The sequence below is a fragment of the Ceratotherium simum genome, chromosome 6 (assembly GCF_057802395.1).
Source record: "Ceratotherium simum simum isolate JZ-2026a chromosome 6, ASM5780239v1, whole genome shotgun sequence".
Classification (NCBI taxonomy): domain Eukaryota; kingdom Metazoa; phylum Chordata; class Mammalia; order Perissodactyla; family Rhinocerotidae; genus Ceratotherium; species Ceratotherium simum.
Genome location: NC_141905.1, coordinates 84,481,109 through 84,495,029, shown reverse-complemented (window position 1 = coordinate 84,495,029; position 13,921 = coordinate 84,481,109).

The following is a 13,921-nucleotide window of genomic DNA, read 5'->3' as shown; positions in this document are numbered from 1 at the left end:
GGAAATTTAGGAGGTGTGGTTTCCTTTGTGATAAAGCTTTCTTCAAGATAATTTCTACAACTATTCCTGGAGGGGGAGGGATTGATTATACCTCCTGAGTTTTATGAGGAGAGAACCTCTGTTGGACTCAGAGATGCCTGGAAGATTCTCCCCAGTCACTTAAAAGTTCCTTTATCTCTGTTTTTTTTTTCCCCTTTCTCCTCCAGTCTTCCATTTTCCATTAAACCCCACCCAAAGCATGGTAGGTTACGCTCTTGGGCTTTCCTGCATTTGGCACTCACTGTTTCATTATTACTGTGAGACATCTAGAAAGGGAAATAGGGAAATTTATTGAGCTCCTACTTTGCATCGATCTAGGCTCTTCCCTGAGATATTTAAAATTTAATCTTTACCCCAATCCTCTAACAGAGACATTATCCTCCTGCTTCGTTGATCAGTAAACTAAGCCTCAATGGTGTAGGCAGAGGCAAAGTCCAGATGGACAATCCAGTTGTTCCTGATTCCTGATAAATCCTTGCCCTTCTGGTGCTTTGATTCTTGAATCAATCCTTGGAGTCCTTAAGCCAGTGGGTTCCTCTCTTTGTCCAGCCTGGTGCAGGGGGGTTTCTGCCATTTGCAGCCTTGAGAATCCTAACACGCTGCACATGTTGAACCTTCCACTAGACTGTGTGCTCCTAGAGATAGCTACTGGGTCCATCCTTACTCTCTGATCCTCAGCAGAAGAAGGAGAGAGAACATTTTCTGAAATGAAAATAAGAATAGATTGGTTAAAAATTGAACAGAATGTTTGAAATCAGGATTATCTTGCAAGTATGGGCCATATGGTCCTTTACTATAAAGTTCCTTTCAACTTGAAAATTCTATTAGTTATAACCAAGACATGAATGCACTAAGCCTTGGAAATTCCCATCATGAGGTCTTGGGCTTCTTCTCAGAAGATAATTGGCAGTGTGTCCCTGAAGCCCTCTCCAGAGGACATACGTGGACAGCTGGTAAATTAGAAAGAAAGAAGAAAAGAAGGCAGAGCGAGTGAAGCTGGCTGCCTGGGAGAAGCTTCTGGTATTGAGGAAGAGGGGTAGATGAGAGGCCCCCAGATGTTAGTGGTGCATCGTCCATGAATCAGCCAATGCATCCCAGCCAGAATGATTGCTCGACTGCAAGGTATAAAAGTCTACTCACGCAGGAGCAAGTAATGTGGAATTTATGGTTAGAATAAAAGTGTATTCCTTGGATCCTAAATACATTCAGGACAGGCAGGCCTAACCAGGGTGCTCTGGCATCTCCCTCCTCCCTTTCATCTTTGCTGCCAGTCTGCTTTTTTCTGCTCTCTGCAGCCCAGTTTCTCTGATCATTCCTGTGCACATGGTCCTATCATGGTTGGCCCAAAATGGCAGACCTCAGTCTCATCACCTTCCCAGTTGGTCTCTCAGAGCTGGCTGACTCGGTCCCTTTGTCGTAGATTACACAGCTTCTCTGAGAAAATTTGATTGGCTAAACTTGAATGGAACCTCCACCCTTTACCCAATGATCTGTGGTCAGTGGGGTCATGTGATTTAAGGAGCTCTCTTCTGGAGAGCTAGAACCTGCTTGAGGAAACATTTCAACAACTTAAACTTGGAGTGACCCTTTGCAAGTAATTAATATTCCCATAAGCATTCTTAACTGTAGAAAATAACTCATCAGCAGTTTATTTAAAAAAAAAATCCAGGTCATTTTGTGTATTTCAAGCATGACCCAAGCTACAATAGTCTTGATGTAGGCTGGGTTTTCCAGGGAGACATCTGCTGTGTATGGCGAGGCAGACTTGAACTTCATGTTTAAGCTTTATCTTGTCTACAGTGGCTTACAAGGCTGTCAGGTGGCAGTATTTTATGCAAATGAGAACTCCCTCTTACAAGGTTGTGTATTTTTCTAGTTTAACACGTGTGAATGTTCATGTAATCCTTGAAAGAAAGAAGGTGAAAGAGCTACAAGAAGATAAATGAGACCAGGATCTAGGAGTCGGGGGAGAATGAGCTTCTGTGATGTTAGTTTTGTTACTTTCTACAGAGTGACTTGATTGATAGAACAAAAGCGGGACAAGACAAGATAAAATAAAAATGGGGCTTAAGACTATTAATCAGATTAAAGATCACAGTGTAAGAAGCACCCTGTGAACACGATTGGCTGAGATATAAGAGAACATAAAAATGTCCCTGTGTCCCCTAACAGACAGATGGGTGACATATGGAGAAAATGAGACAACTATGGGAAAATGAGTGAGAGTGACAGATATGCTTGAAATCACGGGGCTTGGCCCTCTGTGCTCCAAGTAGATACACTGGGTCTCGTCTCTCCCTCCTGGTGTCTTTTGTGGCTGGGCTCGGGTCCATGTGTAGAGAGAAGTGATGCTGAAATCAGAAGGATGAACAATGACCACAGGATGAAGGGTGGAGCTCATTAGCTCCTGAGAGAGAATGGAGCACAAAAGCCAACACATCCCTCCATGCCCCCAGTGGAAATAGTTCCCGGCTGAGTGAAGTCCAATTAGAGTCCCCTGGTCTATGAAAGCCAGCAATAAAAATGAGATAGGACCAAACCAAAGAACATGTAATCAGGATGCTTTTGGGTGCAAGTAATGAATTCAAACTGAGTTTAAATAGTGTCTGGGATTTATTTGCATGTGAAGCTGGCAAGGCCAGAGCGGGTGGATTTCAGGGATATTTTAATTTGGCTGTTCTATGTCATCAAGGATATGATTGCTTTCTGTGTTCCACTCTGGCTTTCCTGCTGTCAGCTTTGTCCTCAGGGGAGAGATGGCCATAGAAGCTCCAGACTTTACAGCCCCCTCTTGCTCCAAGTGCAAGGAGTGAGTGTCTCCCAGCGTGCCCAGATCAGGGACAGGAATCTTCCTTGGAAGCCTCAGAAAATTCTCCTCCCTCCAGGGTGGAACTGGAATTCACCCAAGGAGGATGGTCAGTAGCTGGACTTACCCTAGGACACTGCCGATGGCTAGTGGGAGGAATGCTTTGAGGCAACCCTAGGCAGTGCTGTCCACCCAGTCCTGGAGAAATGTGTCACAAGTTCCTTGAGAGTGGGGGCTATAAGGTCGACCACAGTGGGACACCTAATGGCAGGCTGTAATTCTGGTAGGGAAAGAGCTCACATCCCATCACTTTGGGGCAAGTGGGAGAGCTTGGCCCCAGGAGCAGAAGTGGCAGTGACGCAGCAGTGGCTCTGCCAGACTCAGCTGCACACAATTTTGCAGGATGACAAGCAGTCCCAGGAACAGCAGAAAAAGGCCCCTAAGGAGAGTAATGCATGAACTCTCCTTGACTCCATTGGAGAAAGGGGAGAGGAACAGAGTCATTGTTTTTGGATCCTCTATTGCCCTTCCCAACAGTGGCCTGGTAGACAAGGACCACATCCCATTGCCACTTGTGGTTGTCAGCACAACTTGGATTATGATGCTTCCCAACCTGCCGCCACCCTTACCCTTCACCGAGGAGGAAATGATTCCAGTTCTGGGAAGTGTCTGCCTGCCCTCTGCAGAGGTGCAAAGGCCTCATCCAAAGCAAGGGGCTCCAGACTGCTTTGGATCGTTCATCTCCACTGGTAAAGAATTGTTAGGGCACTCTTGATATAGGCGCATAGGCCCACAGGTCTATGAAGTATGACCATGAGCTATTGTACTAATATGTTCTATGCAGATATTGAAAAAGATGAGATAAAATCAGTATTAATAAAAGTTGCAATCTTTTCTTCCATCACCCCCGCGGACAACAGAATATCTGTGCAAGTGCCCAGACCAGCTTTGGAGACCACTGTCCCAGAGCCCCGAGACTTGAACAGCCTTGAGAGCAGGGACCATGTTTTTTAAAAAATTATTTTTAGCTGTGGTAAAATATACATACCATAAAATTTATGATCTTAATCATTTGTAAGTGTCCAGTTCAGTGGCATTAAGTGCATTCATATCATTGTACAACCATCACCACCATCCATCTCCAGAACTTTTTCATCTTGCAAAACTGAAACTCTGTATCCGTTAATAATAACTCCCCATTCCCCCTCCCCCAACCCCTGGCAACCACCATTCTACTTTCCATCTCTGTGAGTTTGACTATTCCAGGTACCTCATATAAGCGGAATAATAGAGCATTTGTCCTTTTGTATCTGACTTATTTCACTTGGCATCATGGCCTCAAGGTTTATCCATGTTGTAGCATGAGTCAGAACTTCATTCCTTTTTGTGGCTAATATTCCATCTTATGGATATACTACATTTTGTTTATCCATTCATCCATCAAAGTACATTTGGGTTTCTTCCATCTTTTGGCTTTTGTGAATAATGCTGCTATGAACATGGGTGTACAAATATCTCTTCAAGATCCTGCATTCAGTTCTTTTGGATGTATACCCAGAAGTGGAATTGCTGGATCATGTAATCGCATGCTCAATTTTTTGTGGATCCGCCATATTGTTTTCTACAGTGGCTGCACCGTTTTACCTTCTCACCAGCAGTGTTGAAGTCAGGGACCGTGTTTTACTTAACCTTGTATTCCTACCGCCTAGAACTGTGCCTGCCTTCTGGAGGAGTGCTCAGAAAGTGTCCACGGAGTGAATACACAAGCAAGAGGCAGCACAGCCTCACTGAAATTCCGGTGGGGTCGAGGCAGGGGTGGGAGTGGGAAAGTCTGGACACTGCTGTCAACGGGGTAGCTCCACCCAGGGCTGCCCAGTGAGGCCTGGGCTTGGACTCTGAATTATTCGTTTTCCAGCTCAGACACCAAATGGGCTGCTACTCCCTTCTTCAGAGGACTCAGGCTATAACTTTAAAAACTATTTTAGCCCTTGCAGTTGGTTGGCAGGATCGATTCTTCATGTAAAAGCAAACAAACAAAAATCATCAGACTTTCTCTTTTCTTCCTTTTCAAAAGGGCACTGTACTCGTCTGGTGCTGTATTCCTCGTTCATTTCAGCCCTCCAATAGAAGCCTGTTTCCTTCACTTAAAAATAGGGCTGTCACCCAATTTGAATTTTAACTGCAAGGTGAGGAGCACAGAGAAACCTTAGCAAATGCAGGATGGAGGGGCCAGGAGACCGAAGCCAGGTAAGAGAAAGAGGGCAGGAAACCTGAGGAGGGAGCGTTTTGTGATCAGCCCTCAGGGAGGAGAAATGGAAACTGAGGTCCATTTCCCCTCAGTGATGGGGCTGGCCAGGAACTCGGGCTGGACAGAGGAGCCAGGAACAAAGCGCCAGGAGGCTGAGAACCTGGGGGTGACATGAGAGGGGGAGAGCACCTTTGCACAGGGAGGTGGCCTTGCCCCATGCCTGGGGTGCCCGGGCACAGGAAGTGGGCAAAGGGGATAGTGCGTGCTGGACACAGATACTGGACAGACATGTCCAGCAGGCTTCACCCTCCTGCTCAGTGAGGGTGCTGCAATTTGTTGGCCCCCCTTGGCCGGTGAAGGTCTCTCAGACAGCTGCTGGGTGGGCCTGGGGGACGCTGGTCCACCAGGTGATGAAGAGGGAACATACCTGGGGAGATCACTCAGGTGTCCTCATGGGCTTCCTGGCAGGGCGTGAGATCACTTCAAATGCAGGATGGTAATGGAATCCTGTTCTAAAGAGGTGTGCGCTTTGCTGAATTATATCCAAACCTATTAATAGAAACCTATGGCCCCAGTGCAGGGAGAATCCTATAATGGGAGAGCAGCTATCTGTTCAACAAACATTTGCTGTGCCTTGCCTCATGGCAGGGATGGGCCTCAGGCAAAGGCTCGAGATATACCCCCTGTTACAAGCTTTGGAGCAGTGGTGGGAGAGAGGAGCTCACCATTAGGGGTCAGTTCCTTTTGCTGGTGCCCAAACAGTGATGCCCAAACAAATAGTGATGCCCGCTTGGGCAAAAGCTGGCAGGCCTACACTCCCCTTCCCTTCACTGGTTTTGAATGCAACAGAAGAGACCCTCGTGCTCTCTGGGCATGGGCTTAAAAATGACACCTTGTGGGGGCCGGCCCAGTGGCATAGTGGTTAAGTTGGTGCGCTCCGCTTCAGCGGCCCGGGTTTGCAGGTTTGGATCCCAGGCACGGACCTATGCACTGCTCCTCAAGCCATGCTGTGGTGGCATCCCATATACAAAATAGAGGAAGATGGGCACAGATGTTAGCTCAGGGCTGATCTTCCTCAGCAAAAAGAGGAGGATTGGCAATGGATGTTAGCTCAGAGCCAGTCTTCCTCACAAAAAAACAAACAAACAAAAAACACCTTAGGGATATTTCCTCTAGCTCCCACTCCCTTGAAGACAGATTGGAATCAGAGAAAAGCTTACAGAGTGGCATTCAGCCTCTCTGTGATCTGCCTGAGTGTCTGACAGTCCTTCACTCAGAGGCACCCAGGAGAAGGGCACTAACTCTCAGGTGGATGTGGAAAGAGTCCTGGGCTTCTGAGTGATGCCAGGTGCTCTGAATGGTGCTTAACCCAACGTTCCACGAGGATGGATGCTCCGGGCCTTTGGCAAAACACACAGGATTCGTTCCTTATTCCTATATGTGGATGTATTTGTTATTGTGCTAGTGCACGTAACAAACATTTATTGGGATTCTGTCATGACCAAGGCCCTGAGTGGGATGTTGGGAGGACCCAGTGGAGATTCCGATCCCATTGAGAGCAAGACTGGGCACCACCAAAGTGCCTGGGGAACAGAATTCAAGGTCAAGGGCGAGAGTGGCCACTCGATGGAGAGGTCCCTGAGGAATCTGCAGTGAGGTGGCCAGGTGACATCATGGGCAAGTTGGAACTAGGCTCAGCCCTGGTTCTCCTGAGAGCAGAGCCTGAGCAGGAGCTTACCTGGGAGGTGTTCTCTGGGAGTGGGAGTGAGTGAGGACCTCGGGAGTGAAGAGAAAAGGTGGAAAGGCCAAGGCAAAGAGCGCTCTGGGCTTTCCACCTCTGGGCAGCTATTGCTTCGGCAGTGGCCCTGCTCACGAACCTTATGAAGTGCATCTCAGGCCTGTCCCCTGGGGATCCACCAGCCTCCCGACTCCCACTGGCCAAAGTGGCCTGCTGGTGGTCCTGAACAAAGCTGGCCAAAGCCTGCACAGAAGGAGCAATGTATGGGGTGGAGGGGACTGGATGGTGCCACACGAGATGTGTGATTCAGCATCTGAGGGCTCCCATGTGGGCTTGGGTGCAAGGTATGTTTGTAACACCAACCTATTCATTTCCAGATACTGCTAAGAATGTCTAATCCCTGTAAGTCATTCTTTTAGGATAATACTCCCCAACACCAGTATTCATAACACCCTGTTGTTCATTTCTTCTGTTGGCAGTGGAAAGAGGGGAGGGGAGGAAGGAGGAGAGGGAGGGAGGGAAGGAGAGAGGAAGAAGCAAACACGAGAACCACCACCACCACCAATGAAACCATGCCCCTGCTTTCTTGGAGATTATATTCCTGGGGGGAACATAGAGACTATAGAAAACAGTAATACATGCGTGTGTTGGGGTAAGAAGTAACATGAAATATGGTAAGGGGCTCGCAGGAGGCGTTTGGACAGGGAAGGTCCCTTGGGAAGATGGCATCTGAGTTGGGACCAGAGTAAAGTGAAGGAGAGAGCTGAGCAGACATATAGGGATGGGAGGCCAGGGCGAGTGTGACCAGCAAGTCGCAATCGCAAGTAAATACTCACAGAATTATCTGGGTGAGGTTCCCCCACCCGCCAAATCTTTTAGAACATTCCATGATGGCAGGGGCCGTGCTGTCTTGTTCTCAGCCATAGTCTTAGCCATAGTCAAAACCACAGTCTCAGCCTTGTCTTAGCCTGGTGCCCAGCACTTAGTATTGTTTATTGAATGAATGAATAAGAGAGCTTGCCTCCTTTTTGCAAGGTGCACTTTCTCTGGTAAACATCCTGCATTCCTGTTGCATGCCAAGCCCAAAGCTACGCAGTAGCTAGAGTACATGCTAAAGAAGCTGGCTCCAACCCGAGGCTTGCTTTCCTAGTTTACTGGGGACTCCATAGGATCATGGATCTCAGAGGTCAGGGAGAGTGGTCAGGGGCCCACGTAAGAGGTTCTGCACTACCATCTGAGTCCTGGCTCCACCGCTTACCAGCGGGAGCCTCACCTTGTCATCTGTCCAGGAACCATGATTGCCCCTTCGCGCTCACAGGGTGCCTTGGGAAATAAACAAGGCAATGCGCAGGATGGCTCTTAGGGATGAGAGGAGAGTGGTAAGAGGGAGAGGTGTCATTATTGGAACTGCCAGAGAGCTGACCCCTGTTTCCCACTTGCCTGCTCCCTCCACTCATCTGGGGATTCTGATCCAGGGGCTGGTGGGGCCTGGAGGTATGTGGTTTTAGAAACATCCAGTGATTCTGTGGCACAGGTAGGTTTGGTGACCCTGGGCTAGTCCTCCCTGCCATGGTCAAAGCAGGGGTCTCCTCTCTGGCCCAGCCCAGCCCACGGCTACACGGAGTGTGCTCACTGCCTCACCAGAGGGTCTCATTTCAGGGGGCCACATACTTTTTCTGTCAAGGGCCAAAGAGTAAATATTTTAGGCTTTGGGGGCCATACAATCTGTGTTGCGACGACTCAACTCTGCCATCCTATGAAGGGCGAAGACATAATAGATGTACACAAACGGAGGTGGCCATGTGCCAATAAAACTTTATTTACAAAAACAGGCTGTGGACCTCATTTGGTCAGCAGGCCATAATTTGCAGTTCTCTGGTCTTATTAATGGCAGCTGAGGTCGCTAGAAAATGCTTACTTATGTTTATATGCAATGACCTAAAAAAGTAAATTGTACTGGGCTATTTTACTTTCAGAAAACACACATGAAATATTACACAGCTTCATTTGTGGATGTGTTTGCGTGTGTGTGTGTGTCTGCACAAACAAACATTTACATGGAACTGGTTTTATAATGTTTGGGAAATCAGGAATCTGCCCTACCAGTGTTGGTCTTGGTGTGTGAAGATGACCCAACTGGCCACATGTGTTCCCTCCATAATGTGGGAGAGAATCTCAGGGTATCACTTTGGTACCAAGTAAGTGGATCCTCTGGGGGCTCAAGGAAAGCCCCTCCTCTGACCAGGACAGGACTGCCTGGTGCAGGACATGAGCCTGGCTGACAGATGGGTGCACGTAGAAGGCATTCTCTTTCAACAAGTGCCATCGGTGGCCTAGGAGCTAGGCCTCATCCACCAGGTGCCTGCCACTCTGCACTGAGGGTGAGGGTCTCATGCCACTCAAGGGCCCCCCACCTGCTGTCCCAGTGGGAGGGAGGGGTCCAGGTTGGGCGAGTCCAGGAGGTTGGTGGTGGCTGCACTATTGGCTGGTGCTCGTCCTGCAGTTTCCTCTGAGGCTTGAGTATTTTACTGACAAATATTGGATTCCAGGAATTTGTTCAACACACTCATTGAAAAATTAATTCATACAAGCAAGGAGACATGGCCAAGAGTGACAGTGAACACCTTTGCGAGAAGTAAATATGGAGAGAGTGGAGTGTCCACGCTCAGGCCAGAGCAGTAGGCCCCTGCCCTTCACTGCCCACAACCCAGCTGGTGTCTGTTTTTCCTGGGAGGGCAGTGACAGGTGGCCGACACTCTAGGTTTTCCTCTTGGGTAAAATTGCCCCAGGATGTGAACAGCAATTTGAGTTTGATGTGTCCTTAAAATTTCAACCATAATCTTCACCTCTACTCCTGCTCGACCAAACATAGACTTTAAAATCAAACATAGTTTCTAACAAAGTCATTGGTTTTCTTTATGCAAAATCAACTCAGACATTGGAGGGAAAATATGAAAATACCATTTGTTGTCTTCAGATACCTTGTTCCTCTCATGACTCTGAAGGAGGGATATATGATTTCTCCCTAATTGTGGGTTGCTTTGGTTTTCAGAGCATTAGAAGTGGCTTTGAATATGTAATCAGAGTAGCTGGCAGAACGGAACACCCAGTGAGTGCTAAATAAATGATTATTGATTGCTTGCAGAAGGGAGGAAAGGGAATCATGTGGATGGATGCGGTGAGACGGCTCATGCCTTGCTCTCTTTTTCTCCTTGGTTTTGCCACTTCTCCTTGGAAAGCTGGGAGAAATATCACATTATCATAGTTTCCAAACATTGTATAAAGAAGAAGAAAAAGGTTCTATTTACAGAAGAGAAAAAGGTATACATATAAGAAAAGACAGCTGATGCCTTTGCATTTCATTCATCCATTGAACAAATATTTACTGAGCACCTATAACGGATCACTGAAATGGTTACCCCTTTCTACGCATCGATGCTATAACCCAACAGAGCTGAATGATTTATAAGGGAATGGAATTCATCAAGCAAACTTGTATTCGCCTCCTAACCCGGTTAAAAGGTACAGGTTCCCACAATCACCTGTATTATTCCCGGTCCTCTTGTTCTAGAACCCCAGCATGTGGCGACTAAGAGGCGGAGAGATACACCGCATCGGTTCTATGTCTGACGGCCCTGTGAATGTCACACAGCTGTTTTAAAAGGATGATTGTTTAGACGCACTCACAGCCAGCACTGTGCCTCTGAGAGAACTTCAGCTCCCACCTGATGAGTGGAGCACCCGTAAATAAAAATGTCATTTCCCCCGAAAGGGAAACCAAATTATGAATTCAAAAATTCATAGTCATCTGTTTTTATTGTTGCCTAATGCTTTTTAGATCTGTGCAGGCCCTGCAGAAAATCAACTCTGAAACTCTGCATAATTAGGACATCTTTCATAGTCGTAAATGCTAATCCCATTGGAGAACAGATTAAGAATTCACAGGCATGAATTTCTGGCATCAGGTACCTGCAGTTCCTTTTCTTTTTGAATAATTCATTATTTAAATACTTCACTGCGTATCCTATACAGCCCTGCATATTGTATCGGGGCAAGGGAGAAATAAGAGGTTAATTTCACATATATCTCAACACTAAACAAATCCAAAGCCCATTTAAGTTGATTTGGTGTCATTGGATTGCAATTGCTAACAAAGTTGTAGTTTTCGTTAGTAACCCCAGGGACCAATTTAAGGAAATTAAATAGGATCTTCTGCAAGACATTAATAAGGTCAGAGATCTAACTTTTATAGTTGACTGAGTTATTTGGTTTAAGAAAAAAACAGCAAAGAATTTAGGTAGTTGTTTTCCATCAAGAGTGATGATTATTCGCAGTAAATACGGCTTCAGTTAATGCTTTCCCATTCTTGGCTGTGAATGCTTTATGACCAAATATATGAACAGAAAGTGAAAAGTGAAGCGCTACAGTTGACTTTTGTCCATGCAGTGCCAGCCATGGGCGTTCAGCAGAACACCGGTTATATTTCAAGACTCAGTGCCATATCCTTTCTTCTGTGAGAGCTTCTCAGGGTCTCTGTCCATCACTTTGGTGCAAACCTCCCTCACAGGAAGCACTCACTGCACTGAGCAGTGAACTCTTGGTGGAAACAGAGTGTCCCTTTCATCTGTGTGTCTCTGGTGCCCGTACAATGCCTGGGACGCAGAAGCACTTCACTTCTGTTTGTTTAATAAATAACGAATTTTCAAGGACTAGCCCAAACTCTGTTGGTTGCCAGTGACAGAAACTCAACTCAAATAGCTTAAGCCTAAAGGAGAAAGTAGTATAAAGATACTAGAGTCTCCCATTGAGCCCAAAGGCAGGACCCAGGGCTCCAGAACCATCAGGATGCTCCCATTTCTGGCCTCTGCCTCTCTCCGTGATGGCTGCCGTTTCTACCAGCAGTGCCTGACATGCTGTCTCATGGCCTCAGTTCCAGGACCAAGATTCTCCCAGATGGACTCTCATTGGCTCCGTTTGAGCTGGGTGCCCCCCCTGAGTCAATCAACTGAGGTCAGAGGCAAGGTGTTCTTATAAGACAGGCCAGCTGCCCTGTGGTGGAGGTGGGGGTGGAACAGGGCTCTGGGCAGACTGAAGAGTATTCGGTGTCTTTGGGCAACATGGGTGCATGAGATGGCATTGCATTGCCTGATGCCATTTTCTTGTGACAGTAGACGTGAAGGTAAATGTGACTGACTGTTTATCCTTTGGGTAAGGACTAGCTCAATTTGGGCTTGTGCCTGGCACTTCCTCCTTCCACTATTTTTTGGCATCTGGCGTTAAAATCCTGCATTTGAATAGTTTTTTAAATATACAGCTGATGAAAATTTCACACACACTGACTACCTAACACAATGTTCACACCCCTCTGCTCAGGGGATGCTATCTCCATTTTGTATCTGAGGAAATCAAGGCTGGCCACCTGCCCCAGTTCTGGGCACCGCTGCGTGGAGAGCGAGTCCTGGACTTCAGGTCTCATGACGTCCAGTTCAGTTCCTGTTCCTCCTTAACAATCTTCCTTCTTTGTTATTAAAACAATGTATATGGTAATTTCCTACTTCTAAAGTCTTTTTTTGCCCTTTGGGGGTGACTACAGCTGATGTCTATCAAGCACCTACCCAGGGCCAGGCTGTCCCAAGCACTTTACATGTCCAACTCCTTCAGTCTTCACAGGAGCCCAAGGAGGAAGGCATGATTGTTATCCTATTAAACAGATGGAGAAACTGAGTCAACGGTAGATTTGCAGTTGGTCTGAGGTTGCAGGGCCGGTGCTGTGAGCGCCAGAGGGAACTGAGTCTTCTGACTTAGAGATTGTGTTTCAAGACGGCGCAGTGACTGTGGAGCTGGTGGCGCTGCTGGGAGTGAGAAGAACTGGTTCCAAGGCTGAAAGGAGGGACATGAGCCCCCATAGTCCTCCTCAGCAACCCAGACAGGAGGAGGCTTCTATCTGCAGAGGGTCCACCACCTTTCCTGGGGAGGGCCTAACCTGGTGGGTGAGCTGCTCTCTGCTACGTCCACGCTTGTCTGGATTGTGGATTTTACATTCCGGGCTGTCAGAACAGCCAGGGGGCTTGTTGATAAAGGAACTGATGCCTGAGGGGAGGGGGATTGTCCATAATCACATGCTAGTTCGTTTGAGGGCCCATCCCCGGCTATGCTCTTTCCAGCCCCCTGACTTCTCTACCAAGCTTCCCTCCTTCTGGGCCTCTGTTTCTTTCTCCATATGAGGAAGAATCAAATCTGACAATCCTGAGGTTTCCATCCAGTCCTATTACTGGTCACATTTCTGCTTTTTCTTGTGGCCCCACGGGCTGGTTGAAGCCCAGCCACTGCCTGTGGTCATGTGAGAGAGAAATGCCACCTAAAGCCTTGATGATCTTTGGAGCCTCCGTAGCCACTGCAGGCTGATGCTGCCTGTGACAAGTGGCTCTCACCAGTGGCCAGTCAACTTCAGCAAACCTCTCATTGCTGGTCTCAAGGCAGTTGGATGGGCAGTCTGGTGGCCTCTATGTTGCCCAGGGTCCTTTGGTGTGCTGTGGTGATAGGCAAGACTTTATTATTTTTTATTAGGCCTGCAGGAGCTGCTGGATGGGGACAGATGGGCACCAGCAGGGGCTGGTTCAAACGGTGGCTGTGAGGACACAGGGAATGGTCTTCACGGCTCCCAAAGAGCCAAGTGAATGCTCTCTTCCTCTGCTGTGCTTGTTTAATTTTAATTTGTTATTGCTCAATTTTTTTCCCTGGCTGTCTTTATCAGGGAGGTCCCAAATCTAAAATGGCCCCCCATGGTGTAGCCCACTGGGGAGTATCCAGCATGCCTCTCTGGCTTCAGTCTTGGTTGTGTTGGCATCTCCGTGGGAACCATGGCTGCCATAAGTTGGGTCTTGGCATTCTCATTACGTCCTTGGGAGAACCACAGGCAGAACGCAACAGTGTTCTGTTTAAGGTGCAGGGAGCTCCACTTCACTGTGTGATCTTGGGCCAGCATTTAATCTCTATGGGTCTGTCGTCTTAACACTCAGATAAGAATGTTGGCCTACAGTATCTCTGAAGTCTTTTCCATCTCCTATCCTGTTTTCATTCTCAGCTTCAA